This window comes from Balaenoptera musculus, chromosome 11 (assembly GCF_009873245.2).
Source record: "Balaenoptera musculus isolate JJ_BM4_2016_0621 chromosome 11, mBalMus1.pri.v3, whole genome shotgun sequence".
Taxonomy (NCBI): Eukaryota; Metazoa; Chordata; class Mammalia; order Artiodactyla; family Balaenopteridae; genus Balaenoptera; species Balaenoptera musculus.
Window position 1 is genome coordinate 21,129,106 of NC_045795.1, and position 26,066 is coordinate 21,155,171.

The following is a 26,066-nucleotide window of genomic DNA, read 5'->3' on the forward strand; positions in this document are numbered from 1 at the left end:
TCAAATAAAAGTGGTGTTCATGAAAAAAAAACAAAACAAAACCTATAACTAGAACAGTTCACAACGCAAAAGTCACCCAAGTGCTTTTCTTAGAGATAATCATTCTACTGTGGTGCACAGCTGAAGGACTTTTTCTGCACTTCTCATTTATTCACACAAATTATTAAAAAGACATGTACTTAAGGGTGAGAGTTAGTCAATATTTTTTACTGCTCCATCAAGAATATTCTTAAGTAAAATACGTTTTTTTTTTTCTGAGTGTGTGGCAGATAGACACAGTGGCGGCTAGCACAGCTTGATGTCACTGCCTTGATCCATAGCAGGCACCAGAAGCTTTATGCGCTGCCGTTTTTGCACCATCGGATTTTTTTTTCATAGCAAATAAAGCCTTGATAATTATGAAAAAATTGTTGGCCTCACAGATACCCTGAAAGTGTCTCAGAACCCCCATGGGTCTGGACACCACACTTTGAGCACTGATAGTCTAAGGTATTTGTCAGGATTTGAGGGACAAAAGGTCAAGGCTGTCTTGGAAGTTTTGAACTCAGGTGCCAGGCACATGGCAGGTTGTGAATTAATGTCTGTTGAATGGACTGAAGAACTCATAATTCTATACATATTTGTGTAACGAGTGAATGTGGTGATGTGGGGAAGAATGGTGGAAAGAACATAGTCTAGAGTGAAGAAAGCACACTTTTTGTAATCAGCAAAATCTGCTTTCAGCATCTGGCTTTGCCATTTAGCAGCTGTGAATCTGATTCTACTGAGCCTCAGTTTCATCAGTAAAATGTGGATAATGATATATAGATTTATGGCAAAAAATTAAATTGGACTAAATGAAATTGAGTGAATAGAATCTTTAATAGGATTTTTGGTACATAGAAGTGAAGAAAACATGCAGACTTACAAAATCAGTTTGTGATATACTGAGTGGAATATCTCAGGCAACATAGGTGGAAATGTAGATTTAAATGAAGACACATAAGTGTAGACTTTAGATATGTTTGGGAGTTATGCATTCATCCAACTACTATTTGGTGAGAGTCTACTATTCCAACAGAGGAGACTATGGATGGTAAAAAATCGAATGATAACTGAGGGAACGACAATCCAGATGATTAGAAAATAAGGACAGCACCAACCAGAGGTCAGGCACAATTGTTCAGTGGATACACTAGTTTCCAGGTATGAAGCTCTTTTGAGCGCGGGGCTAGAAAGGAATCTAGATATTTGGATATATCTTGGATAGCCAGTAACTCTGGACCAAGAAAACTGAAAATCCAGAAAGTAGTCCGTTTCGAGGGAAAGAAATTAGATAATTCCTTTACAGTCTCGCAAAATACGATGCGCGAGCGCCTTCTTAGCGCAGTGGGTAGCGCGTCAGTCTCATAATCTGAAGGTCCTGAGTCCGAGCCTCAGAGAAGGCATGCTTTCTCTTCTTCGGCGTGTTCGTTTTCTTTGTTTTTGCACTTATTTACCTGTGGGACGTAGTTTCTTCTGCTCTGAAGTATCAAGAAGTGAGATGGTATCAGAGCCAGAGTTTTCCTACAATAACCGTTAGGGTCCCCAGTAGACACGCGCTCGCCGCTCCGCACAACGGCTGTTTCCCGAGGGGTTCTGGAGAAGCTCTGCCTTGAGGGCGGTGACGCTTGGGACTCCAGACTAGTCCTGAAAAACCACGCGGGGCATAAAACTTCTAGTGCCGATATAACCACGTGCTCAAAATAGCCAATAGGGCAGAAGTTGTACTTCACTAACTTCTCTGGCTGGTGCCTGCAGGGTCTACGCCCGCGGTCTTCGGCTGTGCATCTCCTTGCCCTCTTGGTCGGTAACAGCAACTTCCCAGTTGACTACAGCTCAATACAGATATAGAAAACATTGACTTTTTTTGGAGGGGGGGGCGGGTGTCTTAAAAATTTTTTTAATGAGCCCGTCGAAGACAGGGAAATATTGGACATTGAAATATTGGAAGTGTAGTAAATCGAATCTTTCTGATTTTTTTCCTCGTATGGTTCCACACATGACAGGGCTGGCGATGTCTTAACTGACACTCCAACTTTGTAGCCGGTGGAGGAAAACAGTGGAAGAGAGATGGGGGATCTCGGAGCAGGCAGAGATAGATGCTCAAAGAGGAAGAAGGTCTGTGCGAGGCTGGGCTGGTCATTTTCCATCACAGCAATGCGCGGTGCTGTATGTCGGGTGGGTCCTCAACCCCTTGTTATAGAAGCCGAGATAAGTTCATTTTAATGGTGAAAAGTTAATTAAATGGCCAATGACGGGGACCTAGAGAAGCTAGATTACGAGGGGACTTGCGGGTCTAAGGTCTCCTAGTAGATGCCGGTCGGGGAGGGGATGACAAAGAGCCAGAGAGTCGGGCAAAGGAAGGTTCTGACGCCCAGTGGAATTTATAGAAAATGAATTCACGCAGGAAGAGGGGGAAGAAAGAGAGTGTTGGGAAGTCTGTCCTTAACGAGATGCTTACCCATCTGCCTAGGACCCCATGATTACCGTCCCTGCCTCTGTATTTCAACTGTAATGCCGGTCCTGAGCAATAACTTTAGAAACCCTTCAAAATCATAAAAGGAAACAAAGAGGCCATTCTCATGTGCTACACACAAAACTTGGATAGTTTTTCCTCTTTTGTTTTAGAGGTTCCTGGAGATAGACACAGATATGCAAAAACTTCACAGCAGAAAATGCTGAGAAGCAATTCCGTCAGCATATTTATTTTTAGTACAGTCTGACATGTCTAGATTGTCAGAATTATTAAAAAATAAACATACTGGGGGGGGTGGTGGGATGAATTGGGAGATTGGGACTGACATATATACACTAATATGTATAAAATGGATAACTAGTAAAAAATAAATATACTGACTCTAAGAAACTCATGTAATATAGTTACTAATAAGTTTGAATACAGATTTACTATTTAATAATTTATTAAGGGTTTGTTCCCTTTGTTTTTCATATTTCTTTGTTCCTCTTCCTTCCTACCTTCATTTGACTTATTTAAGCATTGTTAGTAGGTGGTCTAGTGATTACCCTATACATCCTTAACATCTCACAGCATACTTAGAATCAATAAATTACCTTTCAAGTTGAGTATAGAAACCTATACCACAATTATGTATCTTTGCCATAAGCCCTTTATGTTATGTATAAAGTACATGTAGATATAATGAAACTCTATGAGACAGTGTTGTAATTTTCACTTTCAATCATCAAACATACTTTAAAGAACTCAAGAGAATAACAGTCTGTCATTTTTACCCAGATCTTTCCTAGCTCTGCTATTGTTCAATCATGCTGTTCCAAGTGTCCTTCTGGTATCATTTTTCTTGTCTCACACTTTACTTTTTTCTAGCACTTCTGCTGGCAATGGATTATCTCAGTTTACCTTCAAATCAAAATGTATTTTTCAGCTCTTTGTCTGAATGATATTTTTGCTATATCAGCATTCTGGTCTATTCTTTCAACATTTAAGAAAGTCATGTCATTTCTTTATGGCCTCTGTGGTTTCTGATGAGAACTCCAAAACCATTCAGATCGCAGTTTGCCTTTAGTTTTCCTCGGGTTGCTTTCAAGAAGTTTTTATTTTTTTCCTTTGGTTTTCAGCAGTTTAATAGTAACATGTCTGGGTGTGGATTTATAGGAGTATATCCTGCTTCAAGTTTACTGAACGTTTTGAATCTGGTTTAGGTCTTTTGCCAAATTTGGAAAGTTTTCAAATTTGGAAATTCAAAAAAAATTTCCCCTTTTTTCAAGGTCCTCTCTCTCCTCTTGTTTTGTGTCTCCAATGATGTGAATATAAGATCTTTGTTATTTTCCAATTTGTCCCTGAAGCACCAGCCATCCTTTAAAATATACTTTTCACTCTGTCATTTAGACTGGATAGTTACTATTGTCTATCTTCACATTCACTGACTTTTTCTCAGTCATTGTCTGCTATTAGGACAATCCATTGAGGCATTGTTGTTTATAATTTTGGTTAATACATTTTCAGTTCTGAAGTTTCAATTTGGACTTATATGTCCCATTTTTTTGCTAAGACTTTCTAACATTCAATTCATTTCAAACAGTTCTCACCCCTAATTCTCAGAGCACTGAATAATCACTACTTCAAAGTATTTATTAGAAGATTTCAACATCTGTGTCATCTCAGTATTGATATCTGTTGATTCTCTTTTCCAAGTCAGTTAACCAATTTTCTTGGTTCTTCATTTGCTGAATAATGTTGGATTATAACCTGGCCATTTTTGCATCAGACTTTGTGTCTTGTTCAAATTTTACGGAGAATATTGCTACTTTTGTTTTTGCAGTCAATTGACTGCCTTGTGTTCAAGTTCCAAGTACCAACCAGCCTTCTGTGTGTTGTGGTTTCATAGTCCAATCCATTTCCAAAGCCTTTCTGATGCTATTTGGAGATCTCTGGAGTGTGTGCAATCCAGTGACCAGTGTGGACTTGGGCAGTGCGCTATCACTTCAGTTCTCAAAGTTTATGTTGTTTAGGACCTGAGTCACTTATACATAGATCATGGGTTCATCCAGAAATTCACTAATAACTTCACGTGTTTGCTTTCCACAGTGTCTTTCTCGATATCTTCTGGTTACTTGGGGCACTCGGTTTCAGTCCCTGATAAGAAAGCTGCGGCTTTATTGAACCCCGCTCTGTCCTGAGCTTCTCAGGACTGTGCCTCCTTGTGGCCAAGTTGCAGGAAGAAACAGGAATAAAAGGACGAATTGGGCATATCCCTTTAGATGACCAGCTATTCTGAAGAAACAAAACAAATTATAGGCTGAAAGTATCTGTACATACCGAAGGCCAGTAGAGCCAGCGCTGCCCTGCCTTGAACTTGCCCAAGGAAGGGTCCAAAGTGTCTAATTTTCTCATTTCTTACTACAGGCTGGAAGATTGGCACTCCTCGGTAGAAAGAGTAAAATTTGGAGAATGTGGGCATCGATCCCACTACCTCTCGCATGCTAAGCGAGCGCTCTACCACTTGAGCTAATTCCCCTACAGCAAGTTCACTCTTTTTTTTTTTCCCCCCCTCCCCCAGTCCCCTTTCTCCTTCAGTTTTTCAGAGTACTTCATTATTCGCTCTTTTGGTAGGCCCAAACTTCAGGAAATGTCAAGGCCATTAATGCGAAACCAGAATTTAGACTAAAGGCACATCTTCTCAAAGATGCCCCAAAGCAAGAGCGCGGTTGGTACCTATTCCTCCGCTAAGAAAAGAAAGTAGCCATGGGAAAAGTTTGATACCCCAGAAGTTCACGTTTCAGATTTTCTGGGACAGAAGAGAACACGTCTCACTTGGGAGGAGTCACCCAGAACAGTTGGCTAATGCGACAAGACTATCTCAGGATGATTATCTGTGTCTTGAAAAGGAGACCGAAACAACAAACCAAAAGAAGTTGGATGATCACTTGTCCCTTTTAGGGCAGGTGGTACACTGATTTTTTCCCAGATGGTGGAAGGCAAAAGAAACACCAGTTGTTTCCGCTCGGTTTCGAACTGAGGACCTCTCGCGTGTTAGGCGAGCGTGATAACCACTACACTACGGAAACTCATGCTGTACTTCCTTCCTGGCATATTTATTCAATTCTTGCTGAGGTGGGTCATGAAAGGTTTCACATCTACACCGTGTGAGAGAATAACCCCAAACTACAAACTATTACAAGCAAGACCCATCGGAAATAGGAAGCGAGATCATATCAGAGAGAAGATATAAAATAGGGACATTGAGGGGTGAAGATGAAGAGTGAACAGGGTGGAAGGAACAGGCATGGAGGTAGGAATTCCTGTGTTCAGCAATTACCTGTTTAGTTGGAGTGGAGTGGAGTGTGTGTGTGCGTGTGTGTGTGTAAAATAGACATGGAGGGAAACAGTGATTGAAAAGCCTGGACACATGAAGATACACTAGGGAGAAAATTGTGGAGGCTTAAGAACCTTTGAAAAAAAATCCAGGCACATGGCTTTAAAATCAAAACATTTTATGAAACGCTTTTATTTTGAATGCCAAATAGGCAGGAAACGGAGAAACTAGAATTAGAGAGAGAGAAAAAGAAGTTATAAGATATTAAAGAATCGAGGTTTATTCTTTTAGCTCCTGAGATTAGCAGTAGCATGAGTCTTTCTGCATCTCCAGCCCAGTACACTGTCTGGTACAGAATACGTTCTCCATAAACATAGAATGGATAAAGGCATAGATGCGTGAGAGGAAAAAGAAAGATTCTGGAGAGGTTGTCCAGGAAGGATCTACAGTATTTGAGTATGTGTCAAGACACTGGATGTAGAGATTTTGAGGGAGAAGAAAGTGTCAAAGCCATGTATAGAATACTTGAACCTGGGTGGTAGACACAAGTGATTTTGAATTAATATCTGATGCGTGGAAGATTAAATCCACTCATTTATAAGTATTTGTTTTAATAATGAATTAATGAATGAATTGGTCTGGAGAAAAAGTGATAAGACTATGCACAGGGCTAAAGGAAAAGCCTACATTTTAATATAGGAAAAAAAAAAATCAGTTTTCCACTTCTGGTTTTGCTCCATACAGCCATTCGAACTGAGAAAAAAATGGTTCAAGTACTCTGAGCTTCAATTTTATCTGTAAAATGGGAATAATGATATTTGGATGAACTGCAAAGCCTAAATCAAACAACTTCCATAAAATTAATAAACATTTAGTACAATTTTTAGCATATGGTGCTGAAAAAGGATTTTTTTTTCATTCTTTCGTAGCCTGTATTCCAAGTCCCCAGTGGTGGTCATCCTTCTCTCAAAGGCTCAGAGAGGCAGCAGATGGAAAGAGGTAATCCCCTCGTAACCACTGCGGTGCTTTCTCCAGCCTGAAGATGCCTCCCTTCCTGGAGCCCTTAAGGGGAAGAAACAGCACGGTCTGATCTTTAGGAAGCAAGCTCTAGACAAGCTAACCTTCAGAAATCCATCTCTGGGTATCATTTTGGTAACATGTGTATAAGAAGTAAAACAGAACATCACTTCTCTTTCACATTTTAAAAGAAAATCAACTGGGCAAAGTTGGAATCCTACAACCCATAATCATATATGTCACCATACTGTCACTGGTTCCGCAAAGAATAAAGTGGTTTCAAGATATTTTATTATCCTGAAAAGGCTACTACACTGTCTACACTGTCAGCATTCCAGATGTGACCACTGTCTCCGCTTTCTCCCTCCAGCTTCCAAGCTCACAGAATGTCAAAGAGTTATAGTTTACCTAGTGTAAGAACCCTCACAAACCTCATTAATCAAATCCTCAAGCTCCTTGGATCCTGCCACTCTAGAAGAAGCAGAAGATGGAGGGGTATAGCTCCATGAGGAAGGGAATTAGGGGGTTTTATTCACTCTTGAATCACTGCACCCAGAAGAGTCCACTAACAAGAATTATTTGTTGCATGATTAAAAGAATAAATAATTTTACACATCCTCACTGCTTAACTGCTGTTAGGCGACCTTCACAGCACCAATTTGGAAGAGAAATTTCCCTGGCTTCTTCCATCAGAGGGAGAAGAAAACACAAAAATATGATATAGCTTGTATTTTCTGGTGTGATCTAAATTACTTCACCAATGATTTTACAGAAGTTACAGGGAAGTGCAACAAACCTGAAATCTGGTTTCACCCTCCTGAGCCAAAATTGGATAATTTATCAAAGCTTAGCTGGCAGCATTTGATCATTTTACTTTGTTTTTTTGTTTGTTTGTTTTAGTACAGTCTACATACCTTTTCTTTTTAGCAACATAAGACAGGTAAACTGCTTTGCCCTCTCGGAGGCTCGAACTCCGGACCTTCATGTTATAAGACTGACGCACTGCCAACTGTGCGAAGAAGGAACACAAGCTTAAATTCCCACATTCTACTTAAAATATGAAATAACATTTTCCAGGCATGTCTATCAGTTTCCAGCTTTTAAAGAATGTAATCAATGTTCTTTGAAAATCATTCCTTATAAGCACCTAAGCACCTGATGGATTCTACTTTCTGAAACGGAGGAGTCCACACCTTTCCAGCATAGACCCAGAGGTCTTGGACACTCTGGACAGCAAGACCAGAAACAATCATACCTGTCTTTTGCTGCTCTTTTCCCCTCTTGTGTTCCAGAGATCTGCCTCTTCCCTCACTCAGAGATTCCAACCCCTCTTAACACTTTCCTTGGTACCTTATGTTAAAAAGAAACTTAGGAGGTACCCAGTTAATATTAGTTCACTGACTGAGTGAATGAATACTCCTCAAATTTGTCTACAGTTCATACTTCTGTCTCATTCTACATCTCCGCTTGCATTGATACAACTGGAGACATTCTCTTTACAAAAATCACAAACTGAACTTAACAAAAAACCTCCCTGTTTTTTTTTTTTCCCCAGCCTTTTGTGCCATTAATTAGACTAAGAGATTTATGGAGATTATTTTGTGTATTACAGTTGAATTTTGACAACAACTATGTATCATAATTTGCATTTTCCAGATATGTTGGCAGCTCAGAGAAGTTAAGTAATATTTCTTCTAAGCAGTAAAGCCTGAATTGAGAAACAGATTATTAGATTCCAAATTGTGATCTTTTTTTTCTGCTCCATCTCATGATCTCTCTGCCTGTTCTTCTCCACAGTAGCCCATTCATGTATTCCCTAACTATCTAATTCCCAGCCTCCACTGTGCTGGCCTTTTGGGCTTAGCCTTCCAAGTCAACTTTGGCCCATTCTCTTCCTTCAAAACCCACATCCCTTGAACATTATTAACAAATCTGAACATTATTTCGTGAAGCTCTGTTGAATCTATCCCTTCCTTTCCATTCAGTCAGTACATATTCACTGGGGAGCTGCTCTGTGCAGGGCAGTAGGCTCAGGTGATTCAGAAGGAATCTGACCACCCAGACATCTGGAGCTAGAAGGATATATAGAGACAAGGGACAATCCACTTCCGGTTTCACACTTTCAGTCTCCCTGGCAGTTACAGCTAGATAACGCTTTTAAAAATATTTATGTTCATAACGTCCCTCGGCTTCACTCTGACTATTCTTGATTTCTTAGTTTTGAAATGATCTTGCTTTTCTCTCAACTCTTTGGCCCTTCTTTCTACCTACATTGCGATTTTGCTCTATAAGGTCAGTTAGATCCATTGGTGGATGGTATTGTTTAGTTAACTACTAGATCTGACATTAATGAGAGAGAAGTATTGACATCTACAATGATAACTGTGGATTTCTCTATTTTTCTTTTCAAGTTTATCAGCTTCGGTTTATGAATTTTGAAGCTTGGTGGTCAGGGGCATATACACTTAGGATAGTTTATTTCGTTGGTGATCTGACACCTTATCATTATGTAACTTCTCACTTAATAACTGGAAATTTGAAATCCACTTTGTCTGATATTAATATATCCACTTTGGCTCTTTTTGATTAATGCTTGCTTGGTGTCTCTTTTCCCATTCTTTACTATCAATCTCCTGTGTAACTTTAATCTTGTTTATGACATTTAATCTCGCATATTAACACCTTTGAAAAGAGTTTCTTAAGGTCAGCATATTTATTTTTAGTATATTCTGACAATCTCTGATTTTTATGGATGTGTCTAGATAATGTATATTTAATGTTATTATTGATACATTTGCATATAGATTTACTATTTAATAGTTTATTAATGGTTTGTTCCCTTATTTTTTATTCTTTGTTTCTTTTCCTACCTTCTTTCAGCTTATTTAAACATTGTCCGTAGGTGCTCTAGTGATTACTCTATACCTCCTTAATACTTCACAGTATATTTAGAATCAATAAATTACTATTCAAGTTGAATTTAGAAAACTCACTGCCATTTAGTCCCTTTACCTTAATCATTTTATGTCATGTATATAGTACATGTAGGTACAATGAAAACTCCATGAGACAATGCTGTACTTTTCACTTTCAAACATTAAACATACTTCAAAGAACTCAAGAGAAACATAATAGTCTATCCTATTCACCCAGATATTTCCTTCTCTGCTATTGTTCTGATGAGAATGGAGTCATCATAGTTCAGGCATATAAAAATGGAGACGTCTGCCATTGAGAATCTGGTCTCAGACACCTCCTTACATCAGTGAGAACTTGAATTTTCTTTGAACTTTGCCAAACCCAAGGATGCCATTTGCCCTGTTGAGAACAACATAACCAACTTTATGCAACTTTATGGTCTCAAGGTTCCCCCTTGTAACTGTGTAACCATTGCAGACCCCAACCAAACCTTGCTTAGCTAGTTCTCAAAGTCTATGGTATGTTGTTTAGGATCAGAGCCATTTATTCACAACTCACAGGTGCATCCAGAAGTTCACTAATAACTTCATGTGTTTGCTTTCCACAGTGTCTTTCCTGATATTTTCTGGTTACTTGAGGTTCCTGGTTTCAATCAGTGACAGGAAAGCTGGGGCTTTATTGACCCCGCTCTGCCCTGCGCTTCTCAGGACTCTGCCGCCTTGCTGCCAAGTAGCAGGAAGAAACAGGAATAAAAAGAGGAATTGGGCATATCCCTTGAGATGACCAGCTATTCTGAAGAATCAGAAAATAAATTATAGGTTGATAGTAGAGGTACATAAAAAAGGCCAGTAGAGCCAACCCTATCCTGTCTTGTCCTTGCCCAGAGAAGGATCCAAAGTGTCTAATTTTCTCATTTCTTTCTACAGGTTGGAAGATTTGCAGTTGTCAGCTGGAGCTCCGTGGTTGAAAGAGTAAAAGTTGGAGAATGTGGGCACCGATCCCACTACCTCTCACATGCTAAGCGAGCGCTCTACCGCTTGAGCTAATCCCCCACTTACACCTCTAGATCCTTTCCTCAAGTGTTTTAGAGTAATGTCTCCACTTCATTATTCACTCTTCCGGGTGCCCCAAACTTCAGATTTCAAGGTCCTTATTGTGAAACCAGGACTGGACTCAGGGCACATCTACTTAAAGATGCCCTGAGGCAAGAGCATGATTGGTTCCTATTCCTCTGCTAAGGAAGAGAGGAGAGAGTGGCTGTGGGAAAAAGAAGAAGAGACAGAGGGAACACTTTTGGACTTCACTGTTGAAGAGAAACTGGAAATTAAGAACCTGTGTAGAAGAAAATGGTTAGAAGAAAATACATGCAAAAGGAAATAGGGTTTTAACTCTGTTCTAGTTTTCACCCAACTTTAAACTGTTATCAGTTGTGACTGTTTTATAACGGGAGTCCTAAACATTTGTGTTCCCTTACATCTTTATTTGTTATTCACTAATTAGAAAGTAGAAGATTCTGTCTGGGAAAATTTTAAATTATACACTATAAATAAGTTGTCATTCATCAATAAAATTCAAAACATCGAATAAGGCATAAAGAAAGAGTAAAATAAATCGACAGATGCAGAGATTAACATTTTGGAAGTTAATGAAATCATTTATTAAATTATTAACTGTTCAATATTTGATCTGCCTATTCCTTAGCCTTACCTAATACTTTCATTTCAAGACAGAAGCCGTATTTATGCCTTAACTTCAGACACGGTGAGGGCAAAACAGTGATTTGAGCCTAAAGATCCTTATATTCTAGAGGAGAGACAGGAAATTTAAAAAGAAAAACTTCATAAGACACTTTCTGAAACAGAGAGTGTTTGTGAGGAAGGTGACATAAATTGATGTGATAGACTGAAATCACGATAAGAGGCATTAGCTATTGGGGGGGTGGTCTCAGTAGCAAAGTAACATTTGATTTAGGGGCTGAATGCCAAGAAGTAGGCACCTTACCAGGTCTGATTCAAAATGAGAAGACGTATTAGTCAGGAGCTGAGAGGTGAAGAAAGGCCCTCTGTGGACAACTGGGAAACTAGCCCAGACAGAGCCCGGTTACCAAATACCCACAGCAGAGCCAAAATGTGAGAAATTTTCCATCTCATTTGAAGACTGTGTGACTCTGGCCTAAGCAAATATTGGGTGTGCTGAAGGAGCACCCATTCACGGAGTCTCCAAGAGCATCATCCATAGGATTCTTTGTGCCTGAAGATGTTTAAGATCAAGTTGAAGGTGAGGGAAGTCTTTCAATGAAAAGCAAAGTGCAAGGGCTGTTCACAGCTCAGCATGGCAGAATCATGACCCTCTTTATCTTTCCTTCCTGTCTTTGGACCTCATCTGGTTCTGATCACTAATGTTGATAAATATATTTCCTGCATTACCTGCTGGGATCCCCCCACCCCCATTTTAAATCATATTTCAGCTGCCTGTGCAAAGAGGAAAAATCTATTTTGGATTCTATGTGTGGAAAGTAAATACCACCTGATTGTTTCATAATTTGAGAGATATTTCTGAAGATGTTGATTTGAACTGTCATTGCAGGTACTACGATGTTTGGGTTGAGACAGGTGGGTAAGGAACCTCCTTAAGGAAGAACTACCCAAAGATCCTACTCCTATTCTTCTTTATGAGTTTTCTCTAAGAATTCCCCTAATTTCATATTTTCTTTTTTGTTTTGTTTTTTGTTTTTGACAATCTGGGTCTTTTTCGTCCCCTCCCAGACCCAGGAAGCTCAGACCTCACACCCACAAATTCTGTTGTACATCTTGTCTCTCTAGGTGTCCCTCAACAGCATTCCCTCTTCCCCCAGGTCAATAGACCCCATAAAGGTCAATTACAAATAGTGGAAAGGCCTTCTTTTCACCAGGATCTCTCTGTTTGGAAAACAGGGGTGAGAGGTCCACCCTCCCACTAGCCCAAAACCATGAATGTTGAGATGGAAAGGCCAGCACAGTCCAGTACAGATCATGTTCACTCCCTCCACAGCAGGTTTTCCTTCCTTGTTGTAGTACAATGACAAAGAGTATTGGCTAAAGACTGAGTCTGTGCTGTCTTCTGTGTGAAATATAAATGTATAAATTGTCATTTTTAAAGGCAATCCAATATTTCCTGGAGTTGGGTTCAGGAGAGAAGCTCTGAGGACTCAGGTGCCTGTGGAGAAGGAATGAAGGAGCAAAACTGGGGAAAATAGATATCTTTCTCACTAGCTCCCAGTGCCAAGAAGGCTTTGTAACATTCAACCTAATTCCCATGCTCTAACCCTCTTTTTGACCTGGGGTCATTCTAGACATGTGCCCTAATCAGTTGTATGGGTCTAACCCGGTGCCACAAGGTTATTTCATTGCCACCAAAGAGGACCTGAGAGAGCAGAACATCAGAAATATGACTTCAGCAAAAGCACAATGAAAAACTACTGTTTCTATTAAGGAGTCGGGGGGAAGTGAGATCTATAGTATTTCATCATGGGAATGATCTAGCTCTGAAACCATTTCACTCTTTTGAATTGCCAGAAAGCGAGTAAAGGTCCCAGCTGGGTGGGGTGCCCAGGTGGAATTGCGGGGGGCTGTCTCATATGTCATGTATTTCTCTATAAAACAGAGTTGTGATTGTTAGAGATTTTGGAAATATGGCGGAGGAGGAGGAGGAGGAGGAGGGGGAGGAGGAGGAGGAGGGGGAGGGGGAGGAGGAGGAGGGGCGGCTTCTGCAGCCCTCTCACCTGCACAGTTAAGCCCTCCCAACGTGGCCCAGGTTGCGGGGTAGGGCTTCATCCCTCCTCCTGTCTTCCAGAGAAAGATAGGATTGGCATAGTAAGACACTGGGATCCTGGACAAGGATGAGGTAGCAGAGGGAAGAGGAAGAATTTTCAAGAGAACATTGGAAACTGGAAATCAGGGTTTTTACTCAGTCTTTAATTTTAAAGAAATGAAGGAATGGTCAGGAAATATCAACACAAAATCAAGAAAAAACTGATCAAACAAGAAAAGTTCAACAAAAACACTGATGCTCCACAGGTCAGAATCCCTTCTCATCCTAAATATCTGTCAGATATTTTGAGTTTTCTAGTCACAATTTTAGTCAGATATAATGGTAAAGATTTTGGGTTTTGATTTTGTTTTTTTTTCATCATGAAAGAAACAAAGTTTCTTTTATTTGTTTCATTCCTAAGGTCAGTAGACAACAACTCTGTTGCATTTGCCTTTCAAGTTGTGGATATGAAACCAAGATTGATTCTCTCCACCTTGGACATTCTGCTCAGATTGGCTGCTTAAGCATCCTGACATCCTGAGCAGTCACCAGTATACTGAGACCCAGTATGTGATCAGACTGAAAAGCTTCCTGCTTTTCCCAGGGAACATTCATTTTTTCAAACTCATTTAGGGCTCTTTCCTTACCCAGGGACTAAGGGAAACCTTAGCCTGTTCTTTCCAAGAACAGAACCCTAGTGGGTTCTAATCTCAATCTGTAAATCCATTCTTCAAGCCTCTAATGGGCGTCCATAGTACAAACTCAGTGAGTAAGGGCAGCACTCCACAGGCAAAAGCAGTAGCTAATGCTTGCTAATCATTTCCTATTGTTCTGACCCTGCACCAGTTGCTGTGAACCACCTAGAGAATTCTGGAGGTCTCATTTTCCATGTGAAGAAACATGTGATGGATGTATCGGGTACCACTATTTATCCAGCGAAGCCCACCTGCCTTATGTGCAAAAAGCTCTTGTAACCCCTGCTTGCCTGGACAGGTAAAACTGACTCTACTGACAGTGTTAGAAAAATTGGGGCGCAAGGATTTCAGCAAGCAAGAAGGAAGAAGAGACTAAAACGTATCTCAAGGTGACAACTTTCCTGACTCTTCCCTGAAAGCTGAACCTCCACTCTCCCAGCCCCACTACGGCCTAATGATTACCCCACGGCAGACATCTCCTCACCTAGCTTATTATGCAGTTTTCTTATTTGCGTCTTGTCTGTGTCTCCCACGCCTCTTAACTGGGATGTAGCTCTATAAGGGAGGAAAGTTTGAGGTTTTATTCACTCTTGAATCACTGCACCTAGAGGGGTCCACTAATAATATTTGTTGCATGATTAAGAGAATAAATGATTTTACACCTCCCCATTCCTTAACTGGCAATGGCTGACCTTCCGGGCCCATATTTGGACGAGAACTCTCCCCTGCTTCTTCCATCAGATGGCAAGGAAGATCAAAAGTGTGATATAACTTGTGTTTTCTGGTGTAATCTAAGTGTTTTCACCAACGATTTTACTGAAGTTACTGGGAAGTGCAACAAACTTGAAATCTAATTTCACCTTTTTAAGCAAACGCAGGCTCATTTTTCAAAGGACTGTGGAAAGATAACGACCTGCCTGTCCTCTCTGAGGCTCGAACTCAGGACCTTCAGATTATGAGACTGACGCGCTGCCTGCTGCGCTAAGAGGACAGATAGTTTGAGCTGTACTCCTTGAGAATAAAATAGGAGACAGTACTTTCCAACCACCACTATTTTATCAGTTTCTAGCTTTTAATAAATACAATCAATGGTACTTGAAAATCATTCCAGTAAGCCAATGCTCCAGATCAGGAATGATGCAGTCTATGCCCTTCCAGTATTCACCTACAGATAAGATCATCTGGGTTGCTTGACTGGAGATAATGTACTGTCTTTTGTTAGTCTTGTGTTCCAGTGATGCGCTCAGAGATCTCAGTCAATCTTACACCCTTCATGATCTCCTTTGTTGAAAGAAACACAGGAGCTGCCCAGTTAATATTATTTCACTGAGTGAATCAATAGTCCTCAAATTTGTCTACAGTCTGTACTTCTCTGTCTTACTCTACATCTCCATTTGTAGCTATATGACTGGAGACATTCTCCCTACAAAAACCACAAACTGAACTTAACAAAAAGCCACCTTGTTTTTTCAACCTTACGGGCTAAATCATACCAAGAGATTTATGGAGATTATTTCATGTAGTCCAGTTGAATTTTGGCAACAAAACTATGTATCATATTTTGCACTTTCCAGATAAAATGGAGGCTCAGAGAAGTTAGGTAGTTTTTCTAAGGTCCCAGAGCTGCTAAACAGCAAAGTATGAATCGAGAAAAATTATTAGATTCCAAACTGTGAGCTCTTTCTCAGCTCCAGCTCATGATCTCTCTGTCTGTTCATCTCCACAGTAAGTAGCCCATTCATCCACACATCAACTGTCTAATTCCCAACCTCTGTGCTGGACTTTTGGGCTTATACTTCCAAGTCAACTTTGGCTCATTCTCCTCCTTCAAAACCTACATCAAATGACTTGCCAAATACTGAACATTATTCTTGTGCAGCTTTTTTGAATCCATCACCTTCTTTCCATTCATTCAGTGCATATTCGTTGGGAAGCTGTTCTGTGCCAGGCACTGCAGTAGGCTCAGGCCACTGAGAAGGAATCTGACCACCCATACCTCAGGAGCAGGGAGGATAAATATGGACACAGAATGATCCACTTCCGGTTTCACCACTTTCAGTCTCCCTGGCATTGGTTGCTAAGTAACTCTTTCTAAAATACCAGTTTTCTGCTTCACACTGACCATTTTTGATTTCCTAATTTTGATATGATTTTGCTTTTCTCTCAACCTCTTCTACCTACATTGCAATTTTACTTAATAAGGTGATTTAGATCCAGTGGTGGATAGTGTTTAGTTCCTTGATGTATTTATTCCCTGATTTGTTATCTACTAGGTCTATCAGTGAAAGAGATAGGATTGTTGACATCTGCAACGATAATTGTGGATTTTTCTATTTTTCTTTTCAGTTTCATTAGCTATTGTTTATGGGTTTTGAAGCTCTGTGGTCAGAGGCATACACATTTAGGATAGTTATTTTGTTAGTGAGCTGACATCTTATAATTGTATACCTTCCCAATTAATACCTGGCAATTTTCTTTGCTTTCAAATCCACTTCGTCTTATATTAATATATCCACTTTATCTTTTTTTTGATTAATGCTCGTGTGGGGTCTCTTTTCCAATTCTTTTCTTTTAATCTCCTATATCTCCTTTATTCTTGAATATAGCTTTTAATCTCACATTTAACTATATTTGAAATGGGTTTCTTATAATCAGCATATTTATTTTTAATACACTGACAAACTCTGATTTTTAATTGATATATCTGGATTGTCAGAATATATTAAAAATAAATATGCTGACTATAAGAAACTCACATCATATTATTACTAATAAGTTTGCATTTACTATTTAATAATTTATTAATGGTTAGTTCCCTTTATTTTTCATATTTCTTTGTTCCTCTTCCTTCCTACCTTCACTTGACTTATTTAAACATAGTAGCTGGTCTAGTGATACCATACACATCCTTAATATTTCACAGTATACTTAGAATCAATAAATTACCATTCAAGTTGAGTATAGAAACCTCACCACCATTCAGTCCCTTTACCGTAACCCCTTTATGTTATGTATATAATACATATAGATACAATGAAAACTCCACCAGATAATGTAATAATTTTCACTTTCAAGCATCAAATATACTTTAAAGAACTGAAGAGTAACATAAGAGTCTATTATATTTACACAGTTATTTCCTTATTTGTTATGGTTCTGATGACAAACTGAAATCATAATGGAGTAATCATAGTTCAAGCATATAAAAATAGGGTGGACATCCACCAAGGATCTGGTCTTAGACCAGTACCTACATCACTGAGAATTTGAACTTTGAACTGTACCAAACCCAAGGACACCACCAGCCATATTTGGAGCAACTTCCACAAGCTGCAAACTTATAGTCTCAAGGTTCCCCCTTGTAACTATGTAACCATTGCAGACCCTAACCAATTCTTGCTTAACAAGCAGTCTTGCTTCTTGCCAGTTCCAATTATAATTACGGACAAACAACTTATGTAACTAACTGTGTGGCCTTGCAGTTTTTCCCTTTAATAAGCTTCCTTCATTTTGTAGTCCAGTGGAACACGACTCATGTGCTTCTTAAATCTGTGTCTCCCGGGCTGCAGTCCCAATAAACATCATTTTATTTCAAACAGGTTTCTGTTTCTGAAATTTTGGTTAACTGTTCCTTCATTTATGCTATTCTGTTTCCTTCTGGTATCATTTTTTCTTGTCTCACGACATTACTCTTTTCTAGCACTTCTGTTAGCAATGAGTTCTCTCAGTTTACCTCAAATGAGAATGTGTTTCTTTCACCTTTAGGTCTGAAGGGTATTTTTGTTATATGTAGCTATTGGAGTGACAGGTCTTTTCTTTCAGCATTTAATAAAAGTCATGTCATTTCTTTACAGTTCTTATGATTTCTGATGAGAAATCCACAATCATTCAGATTGCAGTTTCCCTTTCATTTTCTTCTGGTGCTTTCAAGCATTTTTTTCCTCTTTTGTTTCCAGCAGTTTAATTGTCATATGTCTGGGTGTGGATTTATTTGGTTTTATGCTGCTTTAGGGTTGCTGAATGTTTTTATTCTGGTTTATATCTTTTGCCAAATTTGGGGAGTTTTCAACCATTAATATTTCCAGTGTTCCCCCCCCCCCCTTTTCAAGGACCTCTTTCTCTTCCTCTGTTGGGTTTCCAATGATGTGACTATAAGAACTTTGCTATTTTCCTATTTGTCCCTAAGGCTCCGTCCATCTTTTAAAATACACTTTTCCCTATGTCATTTTGATTGAGTAGTTACTATTGTTCTATCTACACATTCACTGACTTTTTCCAGTCATCTTCTTCTCCTATTGAGACAATCCAGTGAGATGTTCTTTATAATTTTGGTTAATATATTTTTCAGTTCTGAAGTTGCAATTTGGATGTATAGCTTCCCATTTTTTGCTAAGACTTCCTAACATTACATTCATTTCAAAGAGTTCTCACCCCTAATTCTCAGAGCATTGAAAATATTTGTCAGAGGATTCCAACATCTGTGTCATCTCAGTATTGGAATCTGCTGATTCTCTTTTCAAGTGAATTAAGATTTTTCTTGGTTCTTCATATGCTGAATAATTTTAGATTATAACCTGGCCATTTTTGTATTACATTATAAGGCTTTATGTCTTGTTCAAAGCTTATGGAGAATATTGCCAATCTTGCTTTCGCAGGCACCTGACTGCCTTGTGTTCAAATTCCAAGTACCGAACAGCCTTCTGTGTGTTGTGGTTTCATAGTCCAATCCATTTCCAAAGCCTTTCTGATGCTATTTGGAGATCTCTGGAGTGTGTGCAATCCAGTGACCAGTGTGGACTTGGGCAGTGCGCTATCACTTCAGTTCTCAAAGGCCATGGTAGGTCGTTTAGGATCAGAGCCACTTATTCACAGCTCGCGGGTGCATCCAGAAGTTCACTAGTAACTTCACGTGTTTGCTTTCCACAGTGTCTTTCCTGATATTTTCTGGTTACTTGGGGCAGTCGGTTTCAGTCCCTGACAAGACAGCTGGGGCTTTATTGACCCCGCTCTGCCCTGTGCTTCTCAGGACTGTACCACCTTGCGGCTAAGTAGCAGGAAGAAACAGGAATAAAAAGAGGAATTGGGCATATCCCTTGAGATGACCAGCTATTCTGAAAAAACAGAGAACAAATTATAGGCTGATAGTAAAGGTACATACCAAAGGCCAGTGAGCCAGCGCTGCTCTGTCATGGCCTTGCCCAGAGCTGGGTGCAAAGTGTCGAATTTTCTCATTTTTTTCTACAGGTTGGAAGATTTGCAGTTATCAGCCAGAGCTCCTTGACTGAGAGCAAAAGCTGGAGAATGTGGGCATCGATCCCACTACCTCTCACATGCTAAGCGAGCGCTCTACCACTTGAGCTAATCCCCCACCATTCATCTACTTTTTTACCCGAGTTTCAGAGTCCCATCTCCATCATTCACTTGAAACCCTGACTCTACTAAGGGCAAGTCTTCTCAAAGATGCCCTGAGGCAAGAGCACGGTTGGTACCCACTCTTCTTCTAAGGAAAAGGAGGCGGGGAGTAGCCATGGGAAAAGCTTGGCGTCCCAAAAGTTCACGTTCCAGATTTTCCGAGATAGAAAGGAAAACGTCCCAGTTGGGAGGAGTCACCCAGAACAGCCGGCTAACGCAACAGGACTATCTCAGGATGTTTATCTGTTTCTTAAAAACGAAATGAAAACGACAAACCAACAGGAGTGGGATGACCACTGGTTCCTTTTAGGGGAGGCGGAGGGCTGATTTTCCCCGCACGGTGGAAGGCAAAAAAGCATCAGTTGTTTCCGCTCGGTTTCGAACCGGGGACCTCTCGCGTGTTAGGCGAGTGTGATGACCACTACACTACGGAAACTCACGTGTCATATCATTTTAAGATATTTTTCTGTTGTTACTGAGGCAGGTCACGAGGATTTACATATCTACACCGTAGGACAGAACAATAAAAAATACAAGATATTACAGACAAGAGCCATCGGAAATAAGACGCGAGAGCATATCATAGTGAAGGAAAAAATACGGACATTTAGGGGTGAGAATGGAGGGAACAGGGTGCACACGGTGGAAGGAACAGGCATGGAGGTAGGAATTCCTGTGTTCAGAAATATACCTGTTCAATTGGAGTGCTAGTGTGTGTGTGTGTGTGTGTATGTGTGTAAAATAGACATGGAAGGAAAGTGATTGAAAAGCCTGTACACATGAAGATACACTAGGGAGAAAACTGTGGAGGCTTAAAAACCTTTGAAAAAAATCCAGGCACAAAGCTTACATAATCAAGGTAACATTTTATGAAAGGTGGGGGAAACCAGAATTGAAGAGAACGAAAAAGAAGTTATAAATTATTAAGGGATTGAGGTTTATTCTTTTAGCTCCTGGGGTTAGCAGTAGCATGAGTCTTTCTGCATCTCCAGCTCAGTACACTGTCTGGCACAGAATCCATCCTCCATAAACATAGAATGGATAAAGGCATAGATGCATGGATTAGCTGCAATGCTAAATCAAACAAGTTGCATAAATTAATAAAATTTTAGTACAATTTCTAGCACATGGTTCTGAAAGAGGATTTATTTCATTCCTTTTTAATCTTTCTTCACCTGTATTCCAAGTCCCCACTCCCTAAAAGAAAATCACGGAGAAATAGTTAGGATCCTACAAACTATAATCATATATGTCACCATTTTGTCATTGGTCCCACAAAGAATAAACTGTTTTCAAGATACTTGATTATCCTGAAAAGGCTGCTACACTGTCTACATTGTCATCATTCCGGACATGACTACCGTCTCCTCTTCTTCCCTGCAGCCTCTAAGCTGCGCAATGTCAAAGATTTCTGGTCTACCTGTATAAGAATTCTCACAAGCCTCCAAATCCTCAAGCTCTCTTCATCCTGAAACCTAGAAGAAGGGACGAGGGAACATTTTTGGGCTTCACTGTTGAAAAGAGAAAGAAAGTGGAAATTAAGAACCTGTGTAGAAGAAAATGTTTGGAGGAAATACATGCAAAAGGAAATAGGCTTTAAATTCGGTTCTAGTTTTCACCCAACTTCAAACTGTTATCAGTTGTGACTTTTATAACAGGAGTCCTAAACATCTGTGGTCCCTTACACCTTTATTTGTTATTCACTAATTAGAAGGTAGAAAATTCTGTCTGGGAAAAATTAAAATTATGCATTATAAATAAACTGCCATTCATCAATAAAAGTCAAAACATCAAATAAGTCATAAAGAAAGAACGAAATGAATTGAAAGATGCAGAGATTAACATTTTGGAAGTTAATACAATGATTTATTAAATTATTAACTTGTATTTGATCTGCCTATTAACTCCATTTACCTATTACTTCCATTTCAAGACAGAGGCAATATTTATGCCTTAACTCTAGGCACTGAGGACACAGTGATTTGAGCCTAAAGATCCTTATATTCTAGAGGAGAGACAAGAAATTTAAAAAGAAAAACTTCATAAGACGCTTTCTAAAACTTCATAAGACACTTTCTAAAACACTTCATAAGACACTTTGTGAGGAAGGTGGCATAAGTTGATGTAATAGATTGAAATCACAGTAAGAGGCATTAGCTATGGGGGGTGGTGTCAGTAGTAAAGTGACATGTGATTCAGGGACTGAGTACCTAGAAGTAGGCACCTTATTACTAAGTCTGATTCAAAATGAGAAGATGTATTAGTCAGGAGCTGAGAGGTGAAGAAAGGCCCTCTGTGGGCAACTGGGAAACTAGCCCAGACAGAGCCCGGTTACCAAATACCCACAACAGAGTCAAAATGTAAGACATTTTCTATCTTTTTGCAAGACTGTGTGCCACTGACTTAAGCAAATGTTGGGTTTGCTGAAGGCCCACCTATTCAGAGTCTCGAAGAACTTCACCCAAAGGATTCTTTGTGTCTGAAGAAGCTTAAGTTCAAGTTGAGGGAAAGGGAAGTCTCTCAGTGAAAAACAAAGTGCAAGGGCTGTTCACAGCTCAGCATGGCAGAATCATGATGCTCTCTTTTCTCAATGTTTTTGGACCTCATCAGGATCTGATCACTAATGCTGATTAATGTATTTCCTGCATTACCTCCTGGGATCATCCCCACCCCCATTTTAAACCATATTTAAGCTGCCTGTGCAAAGAGGAAAAGTTCTATCTGGGGTTGTTTGTGTGGAAATTAAATACCACCTGATTGTTTCATTTTTTTGGAGATATTTCTGAAGGTGTTGATTTGGACTGTGATGATTGGGTTGGGACAGATGGGTAAGAAACCTTCTTAAGGAAGAACTACCCAAAGATCCTACTCCTATTCTTCTTTCATGAGTTTTCCTAAGAATTCCCCTGGTTTCACAATTTTCTTTTTTTTCTTGTTGTTGTTGTTTTTGTTGTTTGACCGTCTGGGTCTTTCTGATTCTCTCGCAGACCCAGGCTACTCAGACCTCAGAAGGACAAATTCTGCTGTATGCCTTGTCTCTCTAGGTGTCCCTCAACAGCCTTCCTTCTTTCCTCAGGCCAACTGCCCCATAAAATTCAAGTACAAAATAGTGGAAAGGCCTTGTTTTCACCAGGATCTCTCTGTTCGGCAACAGATGTGGGAGGTCCACCCTCCCGCCGGCCAAAAACCATGAACGTTGAGATGGAAAGGCCAGCACTGTCCAGTACAGACCATGTTCACTCCCTCACAGCTTTTTTCAGGTTTTCCTTCCTTGTCTATAGACCAATGACACGGAGCATTCATTCCTTGAAGACTGAAACTGAGCTGAATTAGAAAAACTTCGGACACAAGGATTTCAGCAAGCGTGAAAGGAGAGACTAAAAGGCATCTTCAACGCGATATCTTTCCTGACTCTTCCGCTGAAAGCTGAACGTGCCACTTCCACACTCCCGCGCCGCTGTACTGCCTAATGATTACACCCCAGCACACATTTCCTCCTGTGCTTATGATGCATTTTTTTCTTACTTGCTTCTTGTTCAGTTTCTCCCACTCCTCCCGACTGGGGTATAGCTCCACGAGGAAGGGACTAACAGGAGATATTTGTTGCTTGGTAAAAGATGGAGATGCCTGCCCTCTCTGAGGCTCGAACTCAGGACCTTCAGATTATGAGACTGACGCGCTGCCTACTGCGCTAAGAGGGCAGATGTTCACTGTTTTTGGCTTTGAAAATAAAATATGAAATTTTATTTTCCAGGTATGTCCATCAGTTTCCAGCTTTTGAAGAATGTAATCAATGCTACTTGTAAATCGTTCCATTTAAACCAATGCTGCACCTGAAGTGTTCCACATCCAGGAATTGTGGAGTCCACACCTTTCCAGTATACACCCAGCAATTGGACACTCTGGCTTGCCGTACCCAAGAATTGTACAGGTCTTTTGGTGCTCTTTTTCCCTCTTGTGTTCCAGTGATCTGCCTCTCCCCACCTTTAGAGATCTCAGTCACTCTTATACTTTCCTTGGTACCTTATGTTCAAAAGAAACTTTTGAACAGTGCCCAGTTAATGTTAGTTCCCTGACGGACTTAGTGAATGAATACTCCTCACATTTGTCTACAGTCCATATTTCTCTGTCTCACTCTAAATCTCCACTTGGATATACATGACTGGAGACATTATCCTTACAAAAAATACAAACTGAACTTAATAAAAAAAACTCCTCGTTTGTTTCAGCCTTATAATTATACTAAGAAATTTATGGAGATGATTTCATATATTCAAATTGAATTTTGGCAACAAAAGTATGTATCATGATTTGCATTTTTCAGATATACTGGAGTCTCAGAGAAGTTAAGTAATGTTTCTAAGGCCCTAGAGCTGCTAAGCAGCAAAGTATGAATTGAGAAACAGACTTTTAGATTCCAAATTGTGATCTTTTTTCCTGCTCTAGCTCGTGATCTCACTGTCTGCTCTTCTCCACAATAGCTCATTCATCCACACTCTATCTAATTCCCAACCTCCTCTGTGCTGGCCTTTTGGGCTTAGACTTCCAAGTCAATTTTGGCTCATTCTCCTCCTTCAAAATCCACATCCACTGCCCTGCCAAATACTGAACATTATTTTTGTGACGCTCTCTTGAATCTATCCCTTCCTTTCCATTCGGTCAGTACATATTCATTGGGGAGCTGCTCTGTGCTGGGCAGTAGGCTCAGGTGATTCAGAACGAATCTGACCACACAGATCTCTGGAGCTAGAAGGATAAATATGGACAAGGAATGATCCTCTTCCGGTTTCACTACTTTCAGTCTCCCTGGCATTTGCAACTAAATAATGCTTTTTAAAATATTTGTTTTCATAATGTCCCTCTGCTTCACTCTGACCATTTTTGATTTCTTAAGTTTTGATGTGATCTTGCTTTTCTTTCAACTCTTTGGTAGAACCTCATTGTGATTTTGCTTTATAAGGTCAATTCCACCCATTGGTGCATGGTGTTATTTTCTCAATGTGTTTGTTGATTTTTTTAATCTATTAGACTTATCATTAATGAGACACGTACATACCAAAGGCCAGTAGAGCCAGCGTTGCCCCGTTTTGTCCTTGCCCAGAAAAGGGTCCAAAGTGTATAGCTTTTTCATTTCTTTCTATAGTTTGGAAGATTTGCGGTTATCAACAAGAGCTCCTCAGTTGAACCGGTAAAAGGCTGGAGAATGTGGGCATCGATCCCACTACCTCTCACATGCTAAGCGAGCGCTCTACCACTTGAGCTAATTCCCCACCTCCAGCTTCTTGCTTTTCCTCCCATTTTTCAGAGGACCATCTCCATCCACGTCATTCCTTCTTCTGGGGCCGGCCAGAAGGTCAGGAAAAGTCAAGGCCATTACGCTGGAGTAAGGGCACATCCTCTCAAAGATACTCTGAGGCAAGCGGGCGGTTGGTACCTATTCCTCTGGTAAGGAAGGGAGAAAGTCGCCTTGGGAAAAGTCTGGCCGCAAAAGTACAGGTTTCAGATTTTCCGGGACGGAAGAGATCACGTCCCAGTTGAGAGGACTCACGCAGAACACCAGGCTAATGCGGGAGGATTATCTCAGGTTGATTACCTGTTTCTTAAGCACGAAACTAAAGCAGCAAAGGAACATAAGTGGGATGATCACTGGTTCCTTTTAGGGGAGGCGGTGGGCTGAATTTCCCCGATGGTGGAAAGCAAAAGGTAGCACTTGTTTCCGCTTGGTTTTGAACCAAGGATCTCTCGCGTGTTAGGCGAGCGTGATAACCACTACACCACGGAAACCTCCGCTTCATGTTATTTCTGAGATAGTTTTTGGATTCTTGCTGAGTCGGGTCTTGAGACGTTACATATTTACACTGTATGCAAGAACAAAAATACATACTGTTACATACAAGAGCCATAGGAATTTAGAGGCCACACGTATCAGAGCGAAGGAAAAATATATGGACATTGAAGTGTACAGATGAAGAGTGAACACAGGATGGAAGGAACAGGCATGGAGGTAGGGATCCTGTGTTCAGAAATATACCGGTTCAGTTGGAGGGGGTGTAAGTGCGTGTGCGTGTGTGTAAAATAGACATGGAGGGAAACAGTGATTGAAAAACCTGGACACATGAAGATACATTGGAGAAAACATTGTGGAGGCTTAAGAACCCTTGAAAAAATTCCACGCAGATGGTTTACATGATCAAGGTAACATTTTATGAAAGGTTTTTAATTTTGAATGCCAAATAGGTAGGAAATAGGGAAACCAGAATTGAAGAGAATGAAAAAGAAGTTATAAGATATTAAGGGATTGAGTGAGGTTTATTCTTTTAGCTCCTAAGATTAGAAATAACATGAGTCTTTCTGCATCTCCAGCTCAGTACACTGTCTGGCACAGAATACATTCTCCATAAACATTATAGAATGGATG

The 26,066-nt window shown here is 40.1% G+C and overlaps 8 non-coding genes across 8 annotated transcripts; 1 reads left to right on the top strand and 7 right to left on the bottom strand.

The window, feature by feature from the left end:
- Positions 1 to 1,354: 1,354 nt before the first annotated feature.
- Positions 1,355 to 1,427, top strand: TRNAM-CAU. The gene has a single exon. It is a non-coding gene; the product is annotated as a tRNA-Met (tRNA).
- A 3,518-nt stretch (positions 1,428 to 4,945) lies between these two features.
- Positions 4,946 to 5,018, bottom strand: TRNAA-AGC. Its single transcript has one exon. It is a non-coding gene; the product is annotated as a tRNA-Ala (tRNA).
- A 477-nt stretch (positions 5,019 to 5,495) lies between these two features.
- On the bottom strand, positions 5,496 to 5,568 carry TRNAV-AAC. The gene has a single exon. It is a non-coding gene; the product is annotated as a tRNA-Val (tRNA).
- Positions 5,569 to 15,154: 9,586 nt separating this feature from the next.
- Positions 15,155 to 15,227, bottom strand: TRNAM-CAU. The gene has a single exon. It is a non-coding gene; the product is annotated as a tRNA-Met (tRNA).
- A 4,784-nt stretch (positions 15,228 to 20,011) lies between these two features.
- Positions 20,012 to 20,084, bottom strand: TRNAV-AAC. The gene has a single exon. It is a non-coding gene; the product is annotated as a tRNA-Val (tRNA).
- Positions 20,085 to 23,276: 3,192 nt separating this feature from the next.
- Positions 23,277 to 23,349, bottom strand: TRNAM-CAU. The gene has a single exon. It is a non-coding gene; the product is annotated as a tRNA-Met (tRNA).
- A 1,496-nt stretch (positions 23,350 to 24,845) lies between these two features.
- On the bottom strand, positions 24,846 to 24,918 carry TRNAA-AGC. Its single transcript has one exon. It is a non-coding gene; the product is annotated as a tRNA-Ala (tRNA).
- Positions 24,919 to 25,359: 441 nt separating this feature from the next.
- Positions 25,360 to 25,432, bottom strand: TRNAV-AAC. The gene has a single exon. It is a non-coding gene; the product is annotated as a tRNA-Val (tRNA).
- Positions 25,433 to 26,066: the final 634 nt, after the last annotated feature.